General features: G+C 36.3%; 1 long non-coding RNA gene across 2 annotated transcripts in view; it reads right to left on the bottom strand.

Annotated features, from left to right (window-relative positions):
• Window positions 1-27855, bottom strand: part of LOC148125321 (uncharacterized) — a 74413-nt gene that overhangs the window by 37089 nt on the left and 9469 nt on the right. Inside the window, exon 1 of one of the 2 annotated variants that reach the window (XR_015744424.1) lies at window positions 8564-8632. The exons of the other annotated variant lie outside the window; for it this stretch is intronic. This is a non-coding gene — a long non-coding RNA (uncharacterized LOC148125321). Of the gene's footprint in view, window positions 1-8563; window positions 8633-27855 lie in introns of those variants that run through there. 2 annotated transcript variants of the gene reach the window in all.

Genomic DNA, 27855 nt, shown 5'->3' with positions numbered 1-27855 from the left:
GGATTCTCTTCCCGGTTGCTGGCTGGCCATGGTCATGGTGGGCATGGCTTAGTCAGCCTCCTGCACCATAGCGGGGGCGTTTTTGCCCTCCCAGGGCTCTGGAAGCTTTTCTCAAGCCTCCAAGAGGGCGAAAACAGCCTCCCTGGGCTCTGGAGGCTCTCTGGAAGCAAGAAACAGGTCCATTTCCAGCCTTCCCAAACTTCTGGCAGGCCCTCCCTGAGCTTCCTCACATGCCCTGCACTTACCTGTATCCAAAATGGGTCATATGGGGATTCCTGTGAGGGGCAGGGTGGGGTGGTGGGCCAGCCAGGAGTGGGATCTCCAAACTGCACAGAATCTTAGCTAGGGGCTCTCCCCAACTCCTGTTAACCCCCAGCAGCCCACCCCACCTGTTGCTTATCTAAATAAATTTTAGATTAAATTTTATGATCCATTGAATGACTTTTTTTTCTTCTCTCCCCCTTCCTATCCTCTCCTTTATCCTCTTCTTCTTTCCATTTTCTTTTCTTATTTCCTCCCTCCCACCTAACCCTTTTGCTTTGTTTTACAATGGCAAAGTCTGGACCATAAGCTCCTAAAGACAGAAAAGTACTTTCTACTAGTCTAAAGGTTTTTATAAATAATGAATCAGCTATATCATTTTACAAAAATTAAAAAATCATTACATTCTCAACCATACCACAAATTTGTTCTTGACACTCTTGAACATAAATTATAAACTAATATTGCTCTTGTCTATCACAAAATTATAGGCCTAAAATCATTGAAATTCAAGGCACAGCAAATGGAACTTTTTGTCACCCCCCAAGGACCTCAGAGTCATTATATGAAAGGAAAGAGAGATGTAGGATATATTGTTTCTGCAACTAAACTTCAAAAACTATTTATGTATTTTATAAAGAGCAAAACACCCAAGGGTTTAGTCTCCGAAATGTAGTTGGCTAAATTTTGTTAGTGTAAAATATGTTTGCAATATTTCTACTCTGTACAGAATAGCAACATCTCAATGTTCTATTAAAATCTCTAGCTTTATTTTCTGTCAGGCCTGTTTTGATTAAATATAAGTTTTGTATTTATATTTTCCATTACATTAAAAATAATTATGGTTTTATGATTATTATACACAGCTTGCTTTGATAATTTAGCAACAGCCTGTTTCCCCGGCCCCTATTTCTGCTGGTTATCAAAACACAGTTTCTTAGTTTTGAAAGAGAAGAAGGAGGAGGAGGAGGAGGAGGAAAGGAAGAAGGAAAAGAAGAACGAGGAGGAGTTTATTAATTGTTAGAAATAAGGCTTGGATTTACTATCTAGTAATTATTTCTATTGTTAACAAAAAAATTGAAGTTCAAGTTTTATACTTTCTAGCAATTTATAGATATTGTAGTAATTCTATACCGTCTTTGTTTAATTTATGCACCTAATCTTTAGGACCAATTGGAGGGCCATTACTCACCCTTCTGAGAAAATAAAGAGGCTGAATATAATATTTAAATCTAGTTTCTGCTTAGAAAAAAGTTATAACTTCCCCATATAGTACCAGCTATATATTTTAGACTACATCTGTCATAATTTCACTCCCTGAAAATAATAGGTGCTGGTAGTCCCAAACATCTGGAAGGCACTAAGTTGAATAGGATTCTTTTAATGACCATTAAAATATTAATATTGACAAAAATGTTTGAAAATGTGTGTAGCTGAATAATAACATGCTGGTGAGTCTGATTTTTGATCCAATTCCAAACAAATTTATTTCAAATTCTTATATATTATATCTTACTTAGCTGAATTTATATTTAACTGGATTAGTGAATTTCTTCCATTTTTTCTTCTCTACATTACTTTAGGAATACATTTTTAAAATTCATTTTAGAAATAATACTTCCAAGGTAGCTATTGAACTTAGCAACTTGCATAAACTTTGCACATGTGAGAAGTTATTGCCATTTGATAGACCAGTATATGGCCTGGTAATCAAACCATGTTAGATTAATAGATAGAAAGAAATAGAGAAAAACGTAGGGAGGTGAATATCTATGGAGATTCTCAATCATCCAGGTCATGGTTATCCCAAAGGTGCTTTTCCAAAAAAGCAACTACACTTTCTCTTTTTTTTTTCTTTGCAAACATTTTGCTTTTCATCCAAGAAGGTGGATGAACCAGAGGTGGTATTCAGCAGGTTCTGACCAGTTCTGGAAACCATTAGCGAGAATTTTGAGTAGTTCAGAGAATCGGCAAATACCACCTCTGACTGGAGATTTTACAGTATACTTCCCTGCCATGCCCACCAAGCCATGCCCACAGAACCCATAGTAAAAAAATTTGAATCCCACCACTGATCTAGACCAAACATGATGGCATTTGGTCACTTCCATTCATGCTCAATGGCTTCTTTGATGAGTGTGGGGATATCAATATTTGTAGGATTTGTGGTTTTTTGTGGATTGGGTTTTGGTTGTGGTTGTTGGGTAGAGATATAGAGATAGAGATATAAGATAACTTCTTTCTTCTTTCTTGGCTACTTACATCCATGTTGTCTGTCTTGGTGGTATCATTGTGTCTTATAAAGTTTGCTTTATTTTAAGGAGAGTTAATTTTAAAATGGTGCTTATAATCATAAAACTTTAATTTGCATTACTTAAACTGCTTTAAGTTTCTTCACATTTTATTATATAATCCAAACAAGATGAAGAATTAAAAGCATTTTAAAGTGACTGTTCAGTGATTCTAACTTTAAATATTGATGTTAAATGTTAAGGGTTCACAGAACAGCCACTTTAGAATGCTTTTAAAGCTGCATATAGGGATCCTTGACACATATAAAATTAAAGCATATAGAGGACAAAACTGATCCTAAGAGAAAAGATTCCTATATAGTGCAAAGGAAGAATGTTAGGTAGTAAAGCTCAGATTGAAAGAAATAGGAAAAAGTTGTTATAGTATTCCAGGTACTGCTATAAATAATAGCTTTTAAAATGTGAAAGAAAATGTACACATGCACATACACACACAATGCACATACACTATGTACAGTGCCTTCTGCACACAGCCACAGTTTTCTATTTATCTATGTGTTAAAAACCACTGTTTGGTTCAAAATAAAGCTAATTTGCATTGGCATAGATGTTTAACTCACTAGTGTATTATTATTACTGTGTAAGCAGGTGTAGAAGCAACAGAAAATAAAAACCTGCTGATGGAATCCCAGCAGGGTTTCTGATGAGTTTTCATTCAGTTGAACCTTCCCAAGGAAATTACTGTATAAAAAGCTTTGCTATTAGTTCTTTGCCTGAAAAAACATTTAGCTACACCTGGATAGATTCGTGGCAATTATATTTACTATATCTACACCATATCAAAAATTCTATCTCCTTTTTGTTAAGCATGAACTGAAATCTGCCAGTGTGAAAGTAGAACGATAGTAATCTATGCATAACAAAAACAAATGTGCCTAAAAAAAAGAAAAGGTAAAACAATCCTGAACACTGAATTGGCATCAGGCATCTAATATTTTCTTGGCAATGTAAAATATTTAAAATATGAATAATTTACATGTTATTTATTTGGAAATATTCTTCTATTATTATTTTAATCTTTGAAATTTGTGTCTATATGTACAAGTTTACACATTCATAAAATACAGTAATAGTACGGTATGTGGTACAATGTACATTACAATTAAAATAAAAAAGAACTATTTTTGTCATTTATGACTCACGGTAAATTTTTTGATTTGATTCTAAATGTATTATAATATAACTTGGGGGATTTGTTGGAGCCCTGACACTTGCATCGTCTTAATAAAACCAGCTACTAGCTTTTGTACCAAGCATACAATAAATATCAAATTTCAGTAGATGAATTTGAATCCTGATGATTTTTGCTTTATTTCCACATTACTTCCCCCCCCATACTTTGATTTAGAAGATGCCTTTTTTTTAAATAATCACAGTTGTGCATCTATTTATTCAAAAGTTAATCCTTTCAAATTCAGATGGACTTACTCTCAAATATTTTTATAGATTGTATTTGGTTATGAAATTGCACTAGATGGTGCAGCCATCATATATTATTTAATCACATGACTAGTTAGAATGTGACAGCTGCCAGCAAACACAATATTGATATGAACCTCTATCAGAAATGAAAGGCTTAGTAGAACAAATAGCAATAATATCTAGCCTGAATCTTGTAACCAACTGCATTCCACCTAGAGAATTCCAGTTATTCTATGTAATATTAGTGAAGTAATAAATAAATAATAAGATGTATTTGAACAGTTTTTATTTACACAAAAATGAGAAATCATTTCCATCTATATTTACCATAGGATTATAGTCTTAAGAAATATATTGTTCGACCAGAAGTCCCCAAACTTTATGGCTTAGTGGCCAGGCTAGATGCGGAAGGGAAGTGGTGGGTTAGTTCACCTATGCATGCACATGCAGCTCAATTTGTGCAAGTTGAGCTGCACATGTATGTGCACATGCACCAGTTCACTGCTCGTGCAAGTTGAGCTATGGGTGTGAACCTGCTCACCACTGATATGCCCCGGTAGAGAATAGGACATGGCCCAGTAGTGGGCTACGGCCCAGAGATTGGGGATCCCTGGTTTAGACAAAAGATGTAAAACATGTAGTATATATCTTGACTATAATTTTAAAATGAAATTTTAAATAGAATATGTGAGGGAAACAATTTAGCAGTATAGGATATGTCTTTTATTCATTACAAATTATTCTTTAAGAGCATATCTATATTTACTGTCAGACAATTTTAATGCAGTATTGTGCTTAAATTATAACCCTCTAAGCATTCCAAAAGATGGCTAGTGTGTGTGTGTGTGTGTGTGTGTGTGGATTTGTAAATGGCCAGATGGATAAAACCTCAAACTGAAAATCTATAACTTGTAACATTTTTTAATAATGTCCACGTCTCATTTAATCTTCCTTTTTGCCTTTTTGTATTACTATGCTTTTTGATTCTGAAGTCAGGTTGATCTTTAATGCTATTGCATGTTGTTATATTTTGCTTTTTGATTAATTGATTAATTTAACATAACAAAATTAAAAATTTAAAAATTAAAATGGAAGAAAAACGGGGGAAGGCTGCACTGTGGAAAAAAAAAAAAGTCTTGACCTTCCATAAAATTACAATGAGTGATGCAGAGTGACTGCACAATAAAAGCCTGAACTGAAAGCACTCATATTGATTGACCCTTCCCTTCATGAGTACTCTAGCAATGTCACTGATGTGCAAAATAATGTCCAGTGACAGAGTTTCTGAGACAATATGGCTGTCAGCGCTGTTGCATTATCTGTTCTCTGTACTGATGTTCTTTGTTGCTGGGAATGCACAAAATCAGGATAAACTGGTGTCAGTGAAATCTTTAGTAAATGCTTGCTTGTTTTTTTACAATTAGGCTGCTATATGTAAAATTATTAAAAAATTATATGCCTTCTGATTTTGTTAATTAGCAGCTGAGAATGCACTCTATCTATGTTTGTTAACTGACAAGTACTAAACTCAAAAATTATATTTTTAATTTAGTCAAATCTTGCTCCTATAATTATGCAATTTTATGCATTATCTAGAAGTAATTTTCACTTAATGTTGCAGGATCTGATGTTGAGTAAGCATGTACAAAATTGAACTATAAATGTGCATGTAGCCTTTGCATATGTTTTGTTAGGGGATATAGATATAATGATGATTTATCTATACGGGGAGTTTGAAAATGTTTCCATTTAATTCTTTATTTTACATCTACAACTCCTTTTTTCCCCTGTAGCTGTAATTAGAATGACAGCCACTTTAATATAGTAATGGAAATACTGGATTAGGAGCCAGGAGTATTTGAGACTTAGCCTTCCCTTAAGCACAAAAGCCAGATGGGTGATTTTGAACTACTTACATACACTCTCAACTTCAAAAAAGATTGGAAAGCCACTTACAAAATTGTTGATAAGAAAACTTCTTGGACTTCTTCCTGAAATTATTAGAAGTCAGAGCTGACTCAATGGACCTGGATACCTGGATCATCAGAAAATGATGTTGTTCTGTTTTATTTATTTTTCCTAAATTTCAGTCAAACTACAAATGAAGGCAAATATACATGCCTCAGAATAATGTTGCAGGATTTAATCTGAGTTGGTCCAGGCCAGAAGTTTTTTCTTCCAAGCTTTTGGACTTGTGCTGGAGCCCATCCTCAGGGAACTTCACAATCTTCCAGGATGTGTGCACTGGGCTGTTTGATACATAGTATTTATGTGGTGCCTAGCTGTGTGTGTCTCTTACTTGCTGAATGGATTGAGGTTAATCAAACCATTTTAATGTGTGTATGTGTGTGTGTGTATGTGTATGTATGTATCTCTGTGTGTGCAAATACAGTATATAGTGACATTCTTAAAACTTTAAAAAGGGGTAATATTATACAAATGTCCAATTTGGTGTAGGTAGGAGATAATGTGGATTGTATTACAACACATGACCATTAAGCAAATATGCCTAGCTACTGGATCTCTTATTGTGAAACAGGAATTACAAACTTTGTTGACTGTGGGACTGACACACGAATTTCTCTTGTTAGGAGAAAAATATTAGTGATAGCTTTCAAATTAGTTCTTATGAAGACTTTGCTATTCTGACAACCATTGGAAGCTGAACATGGTCTATATACCCAAGACTGAATTTGACATCTCTTTTCGTAATGACAAAAACTATTTTCCATTATTTACAGAATATAGAATAACAGAGCTGGAAGGGACCTCTAGACAAATCCCTGTTCTAGCAAGAAACCCTATGCCATTTCAGAGAAATGGCTGTCCAATCTCTTCTTAAAAACCACCAGTGCTAGAGCACCCACAACTTCAGAAGAGAAGTCATTCCACTGGTTAATTGTTCTCACTGTTGCGAAATTTCTCCTTAGTCCTAGATTGGATCTCTCTCTGATAAGTTTCTATCTCTTACTTCTTATGTTTTGTACTTCTTATGTCTCAACTGCTTTGGAGAACAGATTGCCTCCCTCTACTTTGTGACAGCCCCTCAAATATTGGAAGACTGCTACCATGTCATCCTTCTCTTCATTAGACTAGACCAGTGATGGCTAACCTTTTTGTCATCATGTGCCAAAAGTGTGTGTGTGTACGCATGCTTGCACCCATAGTGCAATGCACCCCCCATCCCTACACATGCACATGCATCTCTCATGCACGTGTCTCCCCCCGCCCATGCGCAGCAGATACCCAACTATCAGCTGGCTGGCAGGAGGCACATTGGATCTGTTCCAGGTGATGGTTCGCATGCTGGCAGAAATGGCTCTGTGTGCCACTTCCGGCACACATGCCATAGGTTCGCCATCACAAGACTAGACATACTAAGTCCCTGCAATTTTTCATTGTATGTTTTAACCCTCAGTCCCGTAATCATCTTTGTTCTCCGCATTCTTTGAATATTTGAATAACACAAAATACATCAATGGTATATTATCCTTATCATTAATATCATCACCATCACCACCACCATCATCAATAATGATAATGATAATAATAATGATAGTGATAGTGATAATAATTATGATGATGATAATAGTAATGATTATGATAATGATTATGATAATGATAAGCCTCCTATAAATAAAAAATGTGATCAGCAAAGAATATACACAAAGGGTCAGAAAACTTCTAAAAAGCAAACTGAATGGCAGTAACACCATCAAGGCTCATACCCATCATCAGATATACTGCTGGGATCGTAAACTGGACACAGGCAGAGCTGGACAGGAAAACAAGAATAGGATAGGAAAACAAGAAAACTGATGACCATACACTATGCGCTGCACCTGCGTAGTGACGTTGACAGGCTATATTTGCCCAGAAAAGCAGGCAGCAGAGGACTTTTGCAAGTGAAGCAGACAGTTGAAGAAGAGAAGCATGATCTGGCAGATTATGTGAAAGACAGTGTTGAACCAGCTTTGATGGAGGTTAATAATAGGAAGCTTCTCAAAGTGCAGCAAACCAAGGATCAATATAGTAAAACAGCAATGAAAACTCTGGCTGACAGCTGGTGTAACAAAGCACTGCATTAACAGTTCCTTGAAAAGATCCAAGGAAAAGTAGATAAGGAAAATACCTGGTTATGGCTGACCAATGGAACACTGAAGAAAAAGACAGGAGGCCTGATCCTTGCAGCCCAAGAACAAGCCATCAGAATGAATGTAATCAAAGCCAGAATAGAAAAATCTGCTGATGACCCCAAATGCAGACTCTGCAAAGAAGTGGATGAAACCATCGATCACATACTGAGCAGTTGTAAGACAATCACTCAGACTGGCTGCAAACAATGTCACAACACAGTTGCTCAGATGGTTCACTGGAATTTGTGTCACAACTACTATTTGCCTGTAGCAAAGAACTGGTGGGATCATAAGCCTGAAAAATTGGTCGGAAATGAGCATGCAAAATTACTGTGGGACGTTTGTATAAACTGATAAAGTTTTGGAACAGAACACCCCCGGATATCACAATTGTGGAGAAGAAAAAAGTGTGGATTGTCGACATTGCCATACCTGGTGACAGCAGAATCGACAAGAAACAACTTGAAAAAATCACCAGATATCAGGACTTGAGAATCGAACTGCAGAGACTCTGGTATAAACTAGTGCAGGTGCTTCCAGTGATACTCAGCACACTGGGTGCTGTGCCTAAAGACCTAGGCAAGCACTTAAAAACAATTGGTGCTGACAAAATCACCATTGGTCAGCTGAAGAAAGCCACCTTACTGGGATCTGCTCTCATAATCCGCCGATATATCACGCAGTCCTAAACGCTTGGGAAGCGTTTGACTAGTGATTTGTGATATGAAACCCAGCATAGTTGTCTCATTTGCTGTGTACACTGTCATCTCTTTGTGTACAATAACAACAGCAATGGCAACAGCAACAACAAAATAATAATAATAATAATAATAATAATAATAATAATAATAATAATAATAATAATAATAAAATCCTCACACGCACACATAATGCTTGTGAAACAGTAGCTTGTTGGAATCTACTGCCTCTATATGTATCATTATGGTGTTTATATATTGGTTGAAGAAATGACAATAAAATAGAATAATCAACAAAATGATCAGCTAAAAAAGATGCAATTATCCTTGTAGCTGTTTTCTGATTTTTTTTTTCTGTAAAATTCTTTTTCCCTCCAGAAAGAAAGCAGGATAAGACTAAGATATCAGTCACTCCAGAGCAAACATAAAAAAGGAAGTATTGGAACAGAAAGTTCTCCCTGGTTAAAAATTTTGTAGTATGTAGACATGTTAAAATGGCTGAGGGAACTGATTTTACTTTGCAGAATAATACATCACTCTGGCAGCAAACAAAGGAAGCAAACACAACCAATTTAATCTTAATGCATGCCATACAGTAAACACTCAAACTTATTTTTTCAGTGTTTAGACTGGATATACTCTATGCATATTACAGTTTTCAATTATTCTAAACAAATGTGACAGTTAACTTACAGGTGTTCTTGTACTTGAATTCTCACTTATTCTTTTTCTGTTATATCTTCAAGATTTTTGAATAATCTAATCCTGATGTAGCACTAGGACTAAGAATTGATCAATAACAAGTAGCCCAAGCAAATAATTCAACACAAAACATGAAATATAGGCAATAAAGTTATATGAATCATTTTCTAATATGAATTATAGCTTCTTACATATATTTAATATTGCCAGAATTTTAATAATTCATTTTCTTTTTGATATATTCTTTTTGATGTAGGCATTACACATCAGTCACACAAGAAGAGCAAGATATCCAAAAAGAGAAGCCACCTTCTGGTTGGTGATTCAATTGTAAGGGATGTAAATTTAGGAAAGGATATGGAGGTTTTGAAAGAGATCAGGTGTCTGCCAGATGCTACTGTCAGCAGAGACAAGAGACGTATTCTTAAGATAATCAAGAATGCCAGTAAGGACTGTGATGTTGATGCTATTATACATCTTAATACAAATGATCTATCCCAAAAGGATGTACTTTCTGTGCAGAAAGACTTCCAGAGCTTGGGGTATGAAGTTAGTAATATGGATTGTTGGCTTATCTTTTCAGAGGTTTTACTAGTATACAAAGAACAAAAAGGGAAAGGCCAGCATGTAGCGGAGTTTAATGTCTGGCTAAAGGAGTGGTGTAAAAGGGAAGGCTTTGGTTTTATTAGTCATGATATCTGCAGCTGGTCCAATGAAAAACTGTACAAAAGAGATGGTTTGCATCTATCAAAGAAAGAGACTGAGTTACTTGGCAAGAAATTCACAGATTTTCTGGATAAACATTTAAACTGAACAGCGGGGACAGAGAATTAATTGATACAGAACATTTCTGTCCCCAGCAATCTAAAATTAATAGGGTTACCAGTGCATGTAACATAAATGTTTGTGCAAGTAAGATTACCAACTTGTCAAGCAAAACCAAGCAATTAATAGCGAGTGTCATACCATGTGCACTAATCAAACAGGTGGCAAAAAAGTAGGAGCAGTCAGACACAACACAGGTTACGTAGACAGTAAACACAGCATCAGACATAAAGATCTCAAGTGCCTATATACAAATGCACAAAGTCTGGGGAACAATCAGGGTGAACTCGAATTACTAATACATGAAGGTAGATATGATATAGTTGGAATAACAGAAACTTGGTGAGATGAAACCCATGATTGGAAGATAATGGTAGAAGGATACAAACTGTTCAAAAAAAACCCAGACCCTATGAAAGAGGAGGTGGAGTTGTACTGTATGTCAAGGACCGCTATATTGCTATAGAAATGCATTAAATCAAAGATGAAAATCTCCTAGAATGCATACAGGACAATATAAAAGAAAAAAAGAATGACATAAGTGTATATTATAGGCCACCCAACCAAGCAGAAAAAGTAGATGACCCTTTTGCCAACCAACTAACAAACATATGCAGGAAACACACAACAACAGTAATGGAGGACTTCAATTATCCTGATTTCAATTATCCTGGAAAACTAATTCTGCACCAAGTGAGAAATCAGATAGGTTCCTAACCAACCTAGCTGACAACTTCGTTGTCCAAAAGGTAGAAGATGGAACTAGAGGGGCAGCTATACTGGACTTAATTCTTACAACAGAGAAGTGATAGAGGGAGTTGAAACTGCAGGAACCTTGGGTGAGAGTGACCATATCATACTAGAATTCAACATAACAGAAACACAAGCAATGGAACATAATGACACCAGAGTCTTGGATTTTAAAAGAGCTGATTTTAATAATATCAGAGAGAACTTGGGAAAGATTCCATGGATGAAAATCCTAAAGGGAGAAACAACTCAAAAATCTTGGGAAACTTGAAAAGTATGATCATAGAAGCCCAGACCAGCACAATAACACTGAGAAAGAAAAACAAGAAATCCAAGAAGAAACCAGCATGGCTGCACAAAGATTTCTCTGGCAAATTGAAAGAAAAAAAGGATAAGTACAAAAAATGGAAAGAGGGTCATACAACTAAGGCAGAATATCAGCAGATAGCCAGAATCTGCAAAGACGAAGATTATTGTGGCAGTAAAAAAATGAGCTAAGACTATATTGCAATTGGATGTTGTTACTGAGTGGGAATAATAATAATATCTCTGAAATTAGCAAATATATTCCAAGATAGGCAGCCAGAAGCAGTCCTGTTGTTGCTGATTGCAACTTCCATCATCCCTAAGAAACATGCCTAGTAGTGAGGAGAAATGGGCTTAGATATAATGGTAAATCTAGTTTTACATTTGTTATGCTTATTTACAAGTTATAGTACATCTGTCATTTTATTTATCTCAGAAGCTTTGAGATCACACTGAGATTCTACTCTTTAAAAATAATTAGAAAAGGGATTTTACATATTTTTCTAATGGAAACATCCATTTATTATTACACTCTGAAATAGTAGCATCCAAAATACAATTTTATCACATCATGATGATTGTGGAACACACGATAAAGGTTTACCTAAAAAGTTCAATGAAAATAATAATAAGTCAATTCCATGTCTCTCTTCTATAATTTTCTTATCTAGTTGTAACTAGATAAGAAAATTATAGAAGAGAGACATGGAATTGACTTATTATATTATTAGTTCAACAGATATCATTTAATTTGGTTTCTCTTTCAATATAGTTACAGTGTGAGCAATTTGCTCTTGGAAGCACACCAATCTTGCTTTATTCAAATATGAACGATCAGACTTTAAATTTAAATTTAAAGTCCGAGACTCAAGATAGTCTACCTTTTTTAATATGTTGTATTCTGTCAAAAAAATTAAATGGTAAATACAGGTTACAGATTTCCCCCCTCACATTCTTAATCCTTTCTTCATATTTATTTATAAATGTCTTTTTTTCCTATACTAAAGTTATTTTGTTAAGAGGCAAAACCTTGAATTCTTTCTTTGAATTAAAAGCTTCCTAGCTTTCACTAATTAGAATAGAATAGAATTCTTTATTGGCCAAGTGTGATTGGACACGCAAGAAATTTGTCTTGGTGCAAATGCTTTCAGTGTACATAAAAGAAAAGATACAATCATCAAGAATCATCAGGCGCAACACTTAATAATAGTCATACAGTACAATAAGCAATCAAATCATACTAGGAAACAGTCAACATAAATCATAAGGATAAAGTTACAGTCATAGAGTCATAAGTGGGAGGGGTTGGGCGATAAGGAGTGATGAGAAGATTAATAGTAATAATAATGCAGACTTTGTAAATAGTTGGACAGTGTTGAGGGAATTATTTGTTTAGCAGAGTGTTTGGAAAAAACTACCCTTGTGTCTAGTTGTTCTGGTGTTCAGTGCTCTATAGCGTCACTTTGAGGATAGGAGTTGAAACAGTTTATATTCGGGATGTGAGGGGTCTATAAATATTTTCACAGCCCTCTTTTAGACTCGTGCAGTATACAGGTCCTCCATGGAAGGCAGGTTGGTAGCAATTATTTTTTCTGCAGTCCTAATTACTCTCTGGAATCTGTGTCTGTCTTGTTGGGTTGCAGAACCAAACCAGACAGTTATAGAGGTGCAGATGATAGACTCAATATTATTTATTTAGTGTATGTCATACAATGTCAGGAAAATCTACAAATGCTAGATACAACATAGTCCTGACAGCCTAGTTTGCTAGTTCACTAATATAATGCAGTAATAATGCAGTAATATTGGAGGAAAAATACTTGAATAATTACTGGTTCCATGAAAAAAAAACTAACTTATTAACTTATGATTTTAAGTTGTGTAGGTCAGGTAGCTTTTTAAAATTATGTGGGATTTTATTTATTTATTTGTCTCCCTGCCCCACCCCCTCCAGAAATACCAACAAAGAAAGATGCACTTGAATCCCTAACACAGTATCAGAAAGAAAGGCTAAGTGTAGAATACTAATTTTTTTTCCCACACAGTTTAATATGCAAGGGAAAAGTACTTTTTAAGGCATCAATAAATAGCATGTATCCTCAGCATCTTGTCTATTTGTTCTTTCAAAAAAGAAAATATGCAGGGTAGAGAACCTTCTAATGAAATGAGAAGGTGACTTGAGCTTTGAGAGGAAGGGAGGGAAGTTGTTAATTAGGCAATATCCTCTTGAATCTTTGACATAAACTCTAGGTCAAAGGAATAGAAATTAGCATAAAATTCATATTAATATGTTTCCGAATCAGAGACAGCAGAAGCTTATACTTGAAAATCTGTAATCACAGGGACCTAATTTTCAAAAGAGTTTTGAATGCTCATTAAGGTGATGGATGACAGTAGTGAAAACAACAACATTTTTTTAGCTCTTTCCTGTTTTGTGAGATGGGTCCAATATATGGTGCTTTACACCTCTATAATTTATTTAGCTATGCAGGAAGTAGAAGCTAGCTAATTGTTAGCTTGTGTATCCAGAAATCAAATGCAAGTTAATCATAAAAAACTACTGTTGCCTGTCAATTATTTTCACTTCGATAGACAAATTAACTGGACGGTCCATATCTCTGAGATGCCTATATTATTGCACCCCAGCAAAAGTAAGGGAATCACAGTGAAGATCATTTCAAAATATAGATGCAACAAATTGGAATGAACTTGGATGAGCAAACTGAAGATAACTTATTTTCTATCATATATATAGTTATTCTTCATATATGAATTACTAGACTAAGATTTGAGCTCTCTTACAAGATCTTTGCAAACTCACAGACACAATACACACACATACACACACACACAGAGAGAGAGAGATTCTGTTTAGGCTAAATGTGAGTTATGCTCAGTATGAGATTATTGTTAATTCATTTGAATTTTTGAATCTAAGTAAAGCATAATTTTACCAAGGGGCGGTCTAATATTCTTTTTACTGGGGAAAGAATTGCAGGTGAGGAATTATTGCTAAATATTCTTGAATATTTTTTCCATAGTCCTTTGATATCTACTGAGCTTAGATTGTGCTACAGAATAACATATTTTTTATACTAAACATCAGTAACTACAGTAAGAATCATAAAAATGATCTATGGCATAATCTGAAATGCAACTAAAGTGTTTTATCCAAACAGTACAATTGAGCATTTAAGTGATGACACCTTTCATCTTTTATGTTAACTAACATTGTTGTAAAAACTAAAATAAATGTCACCTTCAATGCCACTCTAGTTTCTTCAAGGTGAGAAAAGTGCATGTACAATTGGATGAGTGCATATTTAAGTTGATATCTTTTCCCCTTACTGTAAATTTCTCCTCCCTCCTCTCAGCAGGAATTTCAGTTTTCATTATCCCTGTCCAACCAGGGCTGATGGGATCTGGAGTGTTTCTCAGTCTTGATTCTGATCGATGCATACAGTGACAAGAATATGGACAAGGCATTCTTTTTCTCTCCCCAACAGATGCATTTACTAATACCTTATACAGCCCATTAGTAAAAATATTTTTCACTGCAATCTAAATGATCTTTGAAAGTCACTTTAAATATATATATATATATATATATATATTGCTTATATATATATATATATATTGCTTAGTTCTGTTGGTATAAATAGAAAAATGCAACATTCAATATTGGCAAATGTTTTTGATAATAAGGTAATTATTAAGAAAGATTATTCCTTTTATTAAAAGCAATTGATGGGTTGTAAGATTATTTTAATATATTTATGCCTTAAGAAAGCATATGCAATACAGAATTTATTAGAGGGAAGCTTCTTTGTGGAAAGAGAAGGCTAAACAATGCAAATTACCATGTAATATATAGGTAATTCAAATATGCAAAAGAAAAAGAAATATCCTTTATCAAGATTTACAAGAATTTCTGTAACTGTTTTATTTGAGGCATTTACTGCCTCAATAAACATTTTATTAGAGCAGTGCAATCATATGCATTTGATTAACCTTTACCTTTTAAATCAACTGTTTATGTAAAAGACTTAAGATAAACCCTTTTTCTTCTTGTTCACATAAAAGCATGTTGCCAAAATTTGTTCGCGATCCATATTATGTTCTGCTAACGATGCTCTTTTTTCTTGTTCAGAGCTTGCTGAATTCCAATAAAAATTTCTGGAGCTCAAGCAATGAATTTGATAATTTTTTCCTTCCATTTCTTTCTTTAAACAACAGCCACAGTAGAACCCATAAAGAAAAAAACCCAGTTAAGATTATTTTTCAGCAAACTCATCATATTTTGGTGAAAGATGTTACAAATGTTTCTTTCATGAAATAAACCTTCTCATGAATATTCATTTCCATTCCAAGAGAATTTGATTGTCTCATTCTCTGGTCCTCTCTAAACCAGAATTAATGACCTTAAATAGTCTCTGTTGACATTCCCTTTGTCCCCAGCAAAGCAAGCAATTTAATATACTGGTTCCTTTTCCACATAGGCATGTGCACGCAGACACACAGATTCCTTAACAGAGCCATGCACTATAGTAATTCTGAGTATTGTTGTAGAAGGTCATATTAATTATCTTTGTTTCTGAAGGATGCTACTTACATGATGAAGAACTGAGACATGAATGATGGATAGCAATGCATGTTTTATTTTTTTTAATATAGGGAATTGGAACATAGTGAGATCACTGACTGCAGGATTGATTTCACATCAGGAAAACCCAAAATTCTCTTAGAGAGGAAACACTGTATTAATGATTTTTTATTTATTTATTTTATTTGATGCAGCCCAAGTCCAAATATCTCAAAGTAGCTTACAAAACACACACACACACACACAAGTATAAGACTATAACAAAAGCAAACAACAACAAAACCAGACTCAGACAAACAAAAGGAAAAAGAACAAATAGCAAATCCAACAATATCCCACCAGCAACTGACGTCCAGTAAGAGGGCACTAACTGCCTAGCCCAAGATTTAAGAAAGAGGCCAGGTCTTTATAGATCTTTGGAACATTAACAAGGTGGGAATTGACTTTATTCTAGACAGAGAAGCATGCTTCATGTGTCCTGAAAAGTAACATTGTTTAGTTGAAGTAATTCAGATCATTCCCATCCTCTCAACTTGAATCAGCTGGGGGGGGAGGACTTACTTGAATTAAAATAAGTACAATTAGACTACCACTAGAAAATCTCTGAACTATAGGCTAGACTCAGAATTAAAATAAAAGGTAAAAAAATCTAAGATAGCAATAGAAAATTACTACTGTATTGCTACTAATATCACTAAGTTTTGATCATAACTCAGAGGCATCCCATTTTATTTTGGAGTTATGCCGTCCAGAGTTGTCAAGACTTAACGTATAAAATAAATATATGACAGAGGTAATATCTTGTGATATTATTTGAGAACCTCTAGAATGGGAAGAAATCCTTTTACAATGTTAGATTTAGCACTTATTGATTGTACCTCTCCTCAAGCTGTTGAATATCTGATTTGCCATTAATTCCCAGGTCATAATGCTCAAAAGATTTCGTTGGCATATGTCAGAACATGTCCTAAGTTTAGTTACATGTCTGAGTTACTAATCTCATGGAAAAAAATAAATCTTTAAATAACTGAATCTTTCAGTTTTTTCAAAAAATAGAGAGGATTTTGTTTACCACTGTAGAAATCTTGCAAGGAAGCAAAAATGGCTTTTTATATGTATTTCTTTCGCTAAGCACACTATACAGAGTAATATTGGAATCAAATGTGATGATAAAAATTATAACATTGACACCACATATAGAATGTTTTATACTCTATTTTTTTGTGGTTATAAGCAGTTTATTCCAATAAATGCTATTTAATTTTTCCAGAAAAGAGAATTACAGAATTACAGATTGAATCTTGGAAAAAATCCATTTTAAAAGCTTACTGGATCACTTATATTGATAATTGATTATGTTAGACTACATGATGTTTTTTCATAAGAAGATTGTGAACTAGATCATAATTACTACCGAAATAAAAACTAACATCATAAATGTATAAATTATTATAAAATACAAACAATTCAAAGTATTAGTTTATTAACATGTTAATGTCAATATTGGTGAACAAGGCAGGTCTCTGACTTACCTTTACTGAACCACTGAATATTTTTAGCTTATTCAATATTTTCTTTGAATTGCTTCCTATTACAGATTCAGAAGGATTATGCAAAGTGCACCTAGGGTAATTTGCACAATGGGAGTTCGGTATTTAATGAAAGTGGTTCTTATTTTTAATTACAGCATTTAAGTTCATCTTATTGTCAAGTGGAATACAGTGATGATGATCTGAGATTTGGTTTCACAGTACCATTAGAAAACATCTACACACCTTCCTAAGCAACACTGTATCTTTAAATGTAGTTTTAAAGATAATTTCAAATTAACCTAGTAACCTTATATTTATGCTTTATAAATAACATCATGGATAGAGTGAAATCTTTCAAATGTCTACGTCTTGTAAAACCTTCACTTACATTCCCTTTCTTCCATATCCTTAAAGAGTTTTCCAAAGAATACTAGAATTCTAAGCAGCATATCTGAAGTGATCACATTTCTTAATATTTGGGGAAAATGTCAAAATGGCAAACGTGAAATCAGATTTCAAAATTTCTATTTAATTACAACAGTATTGGAATATCTTGGATTAGATACTCATATGTAGAAAGTTAACTGTGTCAAGGGGAGATAGTACATTGGATTAGTTTTAGCTATGTGACAAATAGCCACAGTTGATATGATTGGGGCAAAACTAACTCTCTGATTATTGTGCTTTATCTATAAGACTAGTCATGTTAATAGAAGTTTGTCTCCTTGCTGCTAGGGATTAAAAGAAAATTGATGGAATTTGTTTTTTCAAATAAACGAGTATATAAATATAATAGATACAGAAATTCCTGAACCTGCCTATAGAAACAAGTCAATCTCAATCCTATTTTCCTGTTTATCATTTCAACAAACAAATACATTGAATGGTGAAGGGGAAAAAAGGTAGAATAAGTAAACTATGTCTACAATAATCCTGACTTTAATCAGGTTGTAATTTTTATTTTCCTTTTCCTTGTAGTCTGGACCAAAATGGATAGGAAATCACTGCCTTCTAGTCTTCTAGAATCCAAAAAAAATGCTGTTTTAATCATGTGCTAATTGTACAGAGGTAAGCCTGTTGCTGGGGTAGTGGTTAACTCAGTTATGTCATGCAAATAGAGCCTGTTCTCTATAGACTTAATAGAGAACAGCTTAGCTTCATAAAAAAATCTTCTCTCTTCTGCATATTAATTAATTCATTTCTTTCAAACAACAATATTTAAAATGGTTTCAATTATAAATTATAGGTTCATAAAACCAAAACTGGGCCATTGAGTCTAGACTCATGCTCTGTGCAGGAATCCAAATTAAAACATCCCTTACAGCTGGCTGTCCATATTTTCCTTGACCACATCCTGTGAAAGGAACCTACCATGTCTTTGGTAATTGCTTCCACTGTCTAATTGCTCTTAATGTTAGGAATATTTTGATAACATTTGGTCAGAATGTGTGACTTAAATCCATTATTCATTCTCTTACATTCTGTATTTGGAGAAGATGGGGAATCTCTTGCCTTTCTTCTATGTGATGTTATTCCATATTTTTATGAAGCACTGTCACATCCCTTTCAGTCCCCTATGTTAAATGATAAACTTGTCCAGTTCATTCAATTGCTCTTCATATGACACACTGTGGTTCCTGATCATTTTCCAGCCTTCCTCAGAACCTATTTCATTTTATCAGTACTTTTTAAATTGCGGTGTACCGAACAGTATCACAGTAGGATCCGACTCATGCAAAATATATCCAGCTAGTTTGCATGGGTTGGATCAATTATTCCAATTCCCTTTTCACATATTCTTTTGTCTTGTGATATCCCATCCTGTATTCTTATTTCATTTTTGTTTCTTACTGAAAGTGTTGTATTTATCTCTGTTAAACCAACAAATATAGTTTGTTCTTTTATTAGTTTATTTCTTTAATGAAACTTATCATTTTGAATGTTACCATTTCCTAGAATATTTACCGTCTCTAAATTTGTGTCTCCTATACCAAAACTGATAAGCATTCCATCCTTGTCTAAATCAATAAAAATGTTGAAGATTATAGGCCACAAATTCACTTGTACATCCATTGAATACCTCTGTCCATCTCCTTATGGCTCAATTAATGAACACTCTTTGAAAAATAATTTTAAACCAGCTGTGTATACACTTACTGTAATTATCATGCCTTCAATCTAGACCAGAGGTGTCACACTCAAGGCCTGGGGGCCAGATCCGGCCCACGGGGTTATTATATCTGGCCCACAGGGCCACCCTGGAAACAGCGAAAGACTGGCCTGCGGTGCCTCTGCCAGCAAAAACAGAACTCAGGAGGGCTGTACACATTGGTAGAGGGTTACTTACAGGAGGCCATTGCAGCCGAAAATAGAGCTCAGGAGCCTGTTTTCTCTGGCAGAGGGCTTGGGCCACCACAGGCACCCCTGACATGAGAGATGTCGAGCTGACCACACCCACTCTGGCCACGCCCACTCTGGCCCTCCCAGGTAAAATACAATCCTGATGCGGCCTTCAATGAAATCGAGTTTGACACCCCTGATCTAGACCATCCTAGTTTGGTAATTAGAATGCCATGGGATATTTTGACAAATACTTTGTTGATATTAAGACATATAAGTTTTAAAGTATATACTTAATCTACTAAAGAAGTAACTCAACTGGAATATGAAGTAGAATTAGTTTGATAAGATTAATATTGAACAATTTTTCTAACTTTGATAAATTACACATTTACATTCTGTTCTAAAATTTTTCCCATATATTGTTTGACTGAATGGTTTGTAATCCCTTTTTCCTTTCCTTTTTGAAGATAAAGCTTACCCTCTCAAGTCATTTGACACTTCACCTATTCTTTATGATTTTGCTGGAATACTGCGTAGAAATTAAAAACCAGACTATCAGTAAGTTTCTTCAACATACAATACATATGGCTTGTTGATTTAGATTCATCTATCATAAATTGACATATCTGTAGTATGTTTCTCTATTTTCATGCTGTAATCCTGTGATTTCTTTATGCTCTTTCACAATTACTTGATGAAATTTATTCCTTCTTCTCAAAGGTTGAGTAGTTTTCCCTTTCTTTTAATATCTGTTATCATTTTCACATTAGTTGAAGGCAAACTGATTGTTTGGTCTTTCTTTTGTTTTTAACAATGAAGAATTTTTTTTAAAAATAAATGTTTTCGACTTTGCCAAATTCAGCTCAATTTGAGATTTGGTCTTTCCAACATATTTTCACATTCTGGGAAATCTATAATTCTCCTTGGTGACCTGTCTTTTTTTTATTTCTTAGACAGGTCATTTTTAGGTCTTCATGAAATTTATTTTGACATAATCTACTTTTGCTTATTCTTTTCCTTATTGGTTTTTTAAAAATATGTGGTAATAACATATGTATAGCAACAGCAATAGCACTTAGACTTATACACTGCCTCACAATGCCTTACACTTGTCTCTAAGCAATTTACAGAATCAGCATATTGCTTCCATCAATCTGGGTCCTCATTTTAATGACCTCAGAAGGATGGAAGGCTGAATCAACTTTGAGCCGGTCAGGATCAAACTACTGGCAGTGAGCAAAGTTCACCTACAATAGAGTATTCTAACCAATGCACCACCACAGTTCAGTGTTGTTGTTGTTGTTGTTGTTGTTGTTATTATTATTATTATTATTATTATTATTATTATTATTATTAAAGTTTAAGAACTTCCACTTGTCTTTAGCTAATTTCTTAATATTTCCACTTGTTTTAAGCTAATGTTTCCCCTTAGCTATGAGTCTTCCTTATCATTATTATAACTTTATTCAAATAATTTTAGTACAAAGTATATATTCATAATTCTAAGTATTAATGTTTTTTTAAATAAAAAGCCCACTATAATAGCATTATTCCGGTGCTATTTTGTGCTATTTCCATTTCCTCAACTAAATTTTCCTATTGATTATTATTAAAACAAGCACAGCACATGATCTGGCATGTTCCTTTATCTTCTGAAGAAAACATTTGATCATGAAAATTAGTGAGGAGTTTCTTGGAAGGACTATGCTTAGTAGACTTTTGTTCCAATAGATGCTAGACTATTTATCTATAAATCTGAAAATTTGCTTTCAGAAAGCATTATTCTTATCTTCCCCTTGGATGACCATTTGCAGTAATAAATACTAGTAACAGTATTGTCTTCACTGATTCTTTCACTTATCTTAAGTCACATGCTTTTTTACAATATTGCTAACTTAATTTACTTGAATTCCTGAGTTGTTTGAATATTTTAACACTGCAACATCTGTGATCTTTCAACAACTATTCTAAAAACCGCAACTCCAAAAATCCTTTTGTTTTATTTGTAGTTCATTTTTTAATTTTTTGGCATTTCTCTATATAATACATAGCAGATTATTCCTGTGCATAAGCATGAGTAGCAATAAATCAGTTTAATTGGACCTTCACATGTAACCTGATCTTTGGCATCCGATATTAATTTTCTCAAGTAATGGTTAGCACTTACTAGGAGTTGGATAAGGGTTAACAGAATTCAAGGTGGGGGTACTGGACTTAGTATGCTTGTAGCTATGTAGAGATTCTACACTGACCCCTCTTTTAATATTGTATACTCAGGGGTGGGTTTCTACCAGTTTGGACTGGTTCTAAAGAACCGGATGTTATGAGTCTGAGCAGTTTGGAGTACTGGTAAATTGTGTCCCTGGTTGGCCCCGCCCCTTCCTGCCTGCCCACTCCCCACCCCGCCCGGTTATTCCTCATCTCACCTGCCATTGCTAACCTGCCTTTGCCTGCCATTGCTGCCTGCTTTCCACCGCGGCCCTGATCTCCCTGGGTGAGTGAGCCTACAAGCAAGCCCCGGTCAAGTTGACACCCAACCCAGGCCAGCCTAAGCTGCTGTGCTGTCTCCCAACACCCTGCCCCATCCCCGGGCTTGCCTGGGCTGGGGCCATGCTTGCCAGGGAGAGGAGAGAGCATTCTCCTGCCCCTGCTGGCCACAGAAAAGCCACCACGGGACTGGGGCCATGCTTGCCAGGGAGAGGAGACAGCATTCTCCTGCCCCTGCTGGCCATGGGGCTGGGGCCATGCTTGCCAGGGAGAGGAGAGAGCATTCTCCTGCCCCCTCTGGCCATGGGAAAGCCACTGCGGGGCTGGGGCCATGCTTGCCAGGGAGAGGAGAGAAGAGAAGAGAACGTTCTCTCCTCTCCCCGACCAGAGGCTTGTGTCAGCAAGGTGCCCTTAATCAACTCCAGGAGAGCTGACAGCAGCTGTGGGGAGCAGAACCTGGAAGCCCTGATGCACCCCATGTGCAGCTGCATGGATGGCAGGGGGGGGAAACAATCCCAGAAGCCCCTACACTGCCAGAATCACCATCACTGCCTCTCTGCTGGTGCATCCCCCACCCCTGCAGGGCTTTCAGTTTACCTGAGATGTGAACAGGTGAACTTCCCTCAGAGCTCGACGCCTTCATGCAAGGATAAAGGGCATGTGTGTATGTGTGTCTAGAGTGAATGGATAATTCTAAGGGACTGGATGGCTTTGCACAGTTACCAATGGACTGCACGATCCTAAAGTGCTGGGAGTCAAGCAAGCTAGTTCTAACCATGAGTGGTTTATATTACTTTTTTTGCTATCATCCCCTACCCAATAATTATATATGATTTTTTTTGTCTATGCTGTAATCGGTGTCTCCCATTTTTCATCATTTTGTCTTTGTAACCCATTTGTATGGTGTAGAAGTGCTTTGTATGTACTTCATGTATATGTGGTTGATCTATGTCAGGGGTGTGGTAATATATTTTATTCTGTGGGTCCTTGTATAGCTTTGCATAGATCTAGGGACTAAAAAATGCCTCTGGTGGGGGCATTTCCGCCTGCTATGGGTGTTTTTGTCCTGTTAGGACCTCGAAGCTTAGAGGACCAGATATGTCGGTGAAAGGTCATAGTATATAGCTGAGCCATTCCCAAGGGAATAGCTGAGCCATTCCCATGGGAATTTCCGCAGATGTATATTCTCATCCTGTTTATTCTCATCCTATATATCCTGTGGAAATAACATCCTGTTGAGGTCACTTGTTTTCTGTATATGCATTTTGTTCTCAATAAAAGCTGGTACCTGGGTCTACTCAGGGCTGGCAATCGCTCAGACGTTTTTCCCTGCGTCTCATTTCAAATGCCAGTCCACCACAAGTGGTGACCCCGACGTGATAGTTTGGAAGGCTATACGTTTGACGTGATAGCTTTGAAAAGCTACACGTTTCCGCATCCTATACTCATCGTCAGCGGACGTCGACTGGGCCCTCATCTTCTTCGCTGGACGGAGACAGATTCTTTTCGTGAGTATGGGGAAGGTCTCTCGAAAGCTCAGACAAAGCACCTTAGGGAAATGAGAGAGATCGCTGGGAATAGTTTTAAGTTTGGAGTTCATAGTAGAGGACATGAAGTAGGAAAGAAAGAAATTGAGGACTTATTACAGTATGTTTGGAAACATATTCCGTGTTATCCAGAGGGAGGTAGTATTAAAGTAGAGTCCTGGAGAAAGATAGGGAAATTTTTGCACGAGGAGCCTCGTGCCCCTTCTTCAATTTTGTTAACCTGGAGGGTGGTTATGGATGCATTAGCTACTCATGAACAACCGCTCCTAGCACCCCCTGAAGAAGGTTTGCCGCCTTACCATGCGGTACGAGGATTGCCACCGACAGCACCTCCAGATAAATCCAGAGGACTGTCAGGCGCTGAAAATACTTTGTCAGAAGAGAAGAGTTTGCCTTTAAGAGTTCAAGTAGATGCAGTTACTGCAGCTATTCAGGAAGCAACAAATAGAGGGAATTATCAGGAGATGATTTGGTAGAATTTGGAGTGGAGATTCAACTTAATCCAATAGAAATTGGTGTAGATGCTGCTTTAAATCAACAGAGAGATAGAATGCCTGAGGAGGGGTTCGTTCTTCTCCCAGTTAATTTCAAGCCGTGGGGCTCTCCTGACGGCGAAGGTGGTGAGAAGACCTTTACTAACATCAAACAAGAGAACAATGAACCCTATGAAAATTTCATTAGCAGATTGAAAGTGGCTTATTGAAAGGCAAATTGACAATCAATTTGCCCGGAATGAATTGCTTTGAAGTTAGCAGTAGATCAGGCTAATGTAGATCGCAAAAAGATCCTTAATCCACTTATTGCAGTGGAAGCGAGAGATCACAGATTTGATAAACGCATGTAGAAAGGTGGGGAGTCAGACTTTTAACATGGAGACTTTAGCTCTGGCTCTGCAGGCAGGAAATAATAAAGAAACTTTTTTCAATTGTGGGAAGCCTGGACATTTTAAAGCGCAATGTTGGGCTCCTGGAGGGGATCAAAGTCAGCAAAAAAAGAGATCAATGGGACAGAGTGTGACCTAAATCAGTATATCAGATGCTCCTAAGTTTTTACTGATGGAGAAAATTTTTTTGTGTTTGGTGCTTGTGTTTGGAAAGATAAATCTGGAATTTGGCATACAAAAGTGACATCAGAGCAGAAGTCTGCCCAGCAGGCAGAACTTGCTGCTGTAGTTTTGGCTTTTCAAAATTTTCAAAATCAGGATTTTAATCTAATAGTGGATTCTTTGTACGTATATAACTTGTTACCCTTTGTAGCAGGTTCTTATTTGTCTCCTGGAATATCACCTAATATTCTACGTTTGCTTTTGTTGTTGCAAGGATGTTTGGAGCAGCGTGTGAATGTGTGTTTTGTTGTCCATATTCGTAGCCATAGTAATTTACCTGGAATTTTATCACAAGGCAATGCCAAAGCTGACAGTGCTGTAACTTCAGTTCTCACTGTCCAGCCATGGGACAGCCATAGTTATTTTCATCAAAATGCTAAAGCATTGGCACATCAATTCAAGCTTACTGCTGCAGAAGCTGCTGCCATAATTCAGCAATGTCCAACTTGTTCAAAACAGGGCACGGCTATTCCTATGGGAGTCAACCCCAGGGGTTGAAACCTTCAATGATTTGGCAAATGGATGTTACTCAGTATCCATCATTTGCACCTTGGAAGTATATACATGTGACTGTGGATACTTATTCAGGATTCCTAATGGCTACTCCTCAAAGAGGTGAAGCGGTTAAACATGTCATCAATCATTGCATTAAGACATTTTCAGTTGCTGGTACGCCTCAAACTTTAAAAACAGACAATGGTGCAGCTTATCGAGCACAGTCTTTGATCAGTTTTGCAAACAGTGGTCTGTGGAACATAAATTTGGAATTCCATACAATTCCACAGGACAGGCTATTGTGGAGCGTTATAATGGCACGCTCAAGAACATGTTAGCTAAATTAAATAAAAAGGAGGAAGCTCCTGGGGCTTCCGGCAATTCAAGATCAATTAAATCTAGCCTTGTATACTCTAAATTTTTAAACTTGTCTGGTAACCCCCTGCGAGTGGCCAGCAGGCATTTTCTTCTCCTTCTACAGATGCAGTGAGGCCTCGAGTGTTGGTGCGATTCCTTCCGGATCCGGCATGGGTTCCCGCTGAGCTGATTACGTGGGGACGTGGTTATGCAGCAGTAGAACATCTTGGTCAAATTCGTTGGGTTCCTGGTCGCTGCATTGGCCTGATCATTCACAGCGTCTTTGCAGGTGCCAGTGAGGGAGGTTCCTGATTCTCAGGATGGCGTTCCGTGGTTCCTGATTCCCTTGATGCCGGCAGTCCAGGCGTGGCGCTGTGAAGGCTGGGAAAAGATGACTGCTTATCTGAGGTTATCAACTTGTATGCAGCAGATTCCTTTGGGGAATCGGACTAAATTAATCTGCAAACAGCGGCATCCTTTGACTTTTCCAGCATATTGGTCCTGGCATAAGGGTCAAGACATTCTTTATTCGGGACCTGATAAGGATATTATATCTTCAGCCTGTGCTACAACTCTGATCCTGTTTAATGTTTCTGTTTCAGACTATGGACAATATAGATGTCAATTGGAGTTACCTAAGTTTCCTTACACACAGACTCTCTTTCCCACCTTTGGAAATAGCTATGAACTATAGAGATATTCATATTTTAAATAATTTCACTGTTGCTATGTTTAATAATACTGTTAACAGCATTAAGATGTTAAATGAAGAAGTGTCTGAAATTCGCCAAATTACTTTACAAAATCAAGTATGCTTTAGACATAATGTTAGCTGCCAAAGGAGGAGTTTGTGCCTTAATTCATTCACACTGTTGTATTTTTATACATAATTATGAGCCTAACATTACAAAAACTGTTCATGATATGGAAGACCGCATAGCTGAACACGAAGCAGGAAAAGATGGCTTTGATAAGTCACCTTGGGCTTTGCTATGGGATTGGCTTCCTGACGGCTCATGGTTACGTTCATTGCTTCAATTAGTTGTGACAATTGTTATTATACTTATTATGTTGTGTTGCTGTATTCAATGTATTCCTAATCTATTTCAAATGTGTACCTCAGCTTTTCAACGTATGGGACCAAGTCGCGAAAGTCGCGAAGGAACTGTGTATTATGCCACTAAAACACCCCTATCTTTGAATAAATAAAAAAGGAGGGAATGTGGTAATATATTTTATTCTGTGGGTCCTTGTATAGCTTTGCATAGATCTAGGGACTAAAAATGCCTCTGGTGGGGGGCATTTCCGCCTGCTATGGGTGTTTTTGTCCTGTTAGGACCTGCGAAGCTTAGAGGACCAGATATGTCGGTGAAAGGTCATAGTATATAGCTGAGCCATTCCCAAGGGAATAGCTGAGCCATTCCCATGGGAATTTCCGCAGATGTATATTCTCATCCTGTTTATTCTCATCCTATATATCCTGTGGAAATAACATCCTGTTGAGGTCACTTGTTTTCTGTATATGCATTTTGTTCTCAATAAAAGCTGGTACCTGGGTCTACTCAGGGCTGGCAATCGCTCAGACGTTTTTCCCTGCGTCTCATTTCAAATGCCAGTCCACCACAAGGGGTCTCCAAACTTGACAACTTTAAGACTTGTGGACATAGCTGGCTGTAGAATTCTGGGAGTTGAAGTCCACAAGTTTTAAAGTTGCCAAGTTTGGGGACCTCTCAACTAGATTATCAAGAAAGAGAGAATAACATGCAGCATATGCCTAGCAAAATAATATAGTAATATTATTTAATTAATAATATAGTAATCTATAGTAATACTATAAATTGGCAGTTTACATTGAAATCAGGTGCAAGATAGTGATGGTAGGTAAATTATTGGGCAGTTTAGTTTGGTATTTATTTCAGTAGGGTGATTTTAGAAAGCTAAACAGAATGAGACCTGGTAAGTACTTGGCTGGGA

This window comes from Pseudonaja textilis, chromosome 7 (assembly GCF_049901715.1).
Source record: "Pseudonaja textilis isolate UNSWEBS1 chromosome 7, rPseTex1.2, whole genome shotgun sequence".
NCBI classification, from domain to species: Eukaryota; Metazoa; Chordata; class Lepidosauria; order Squamata; family Elapidae; genus Pseudonaja; species Pseudonaja textilis.
Note: the sequence above shows the minus strand (reverse complement) of the source record. Positions and strands in the feature narration are given on the sequence as shown.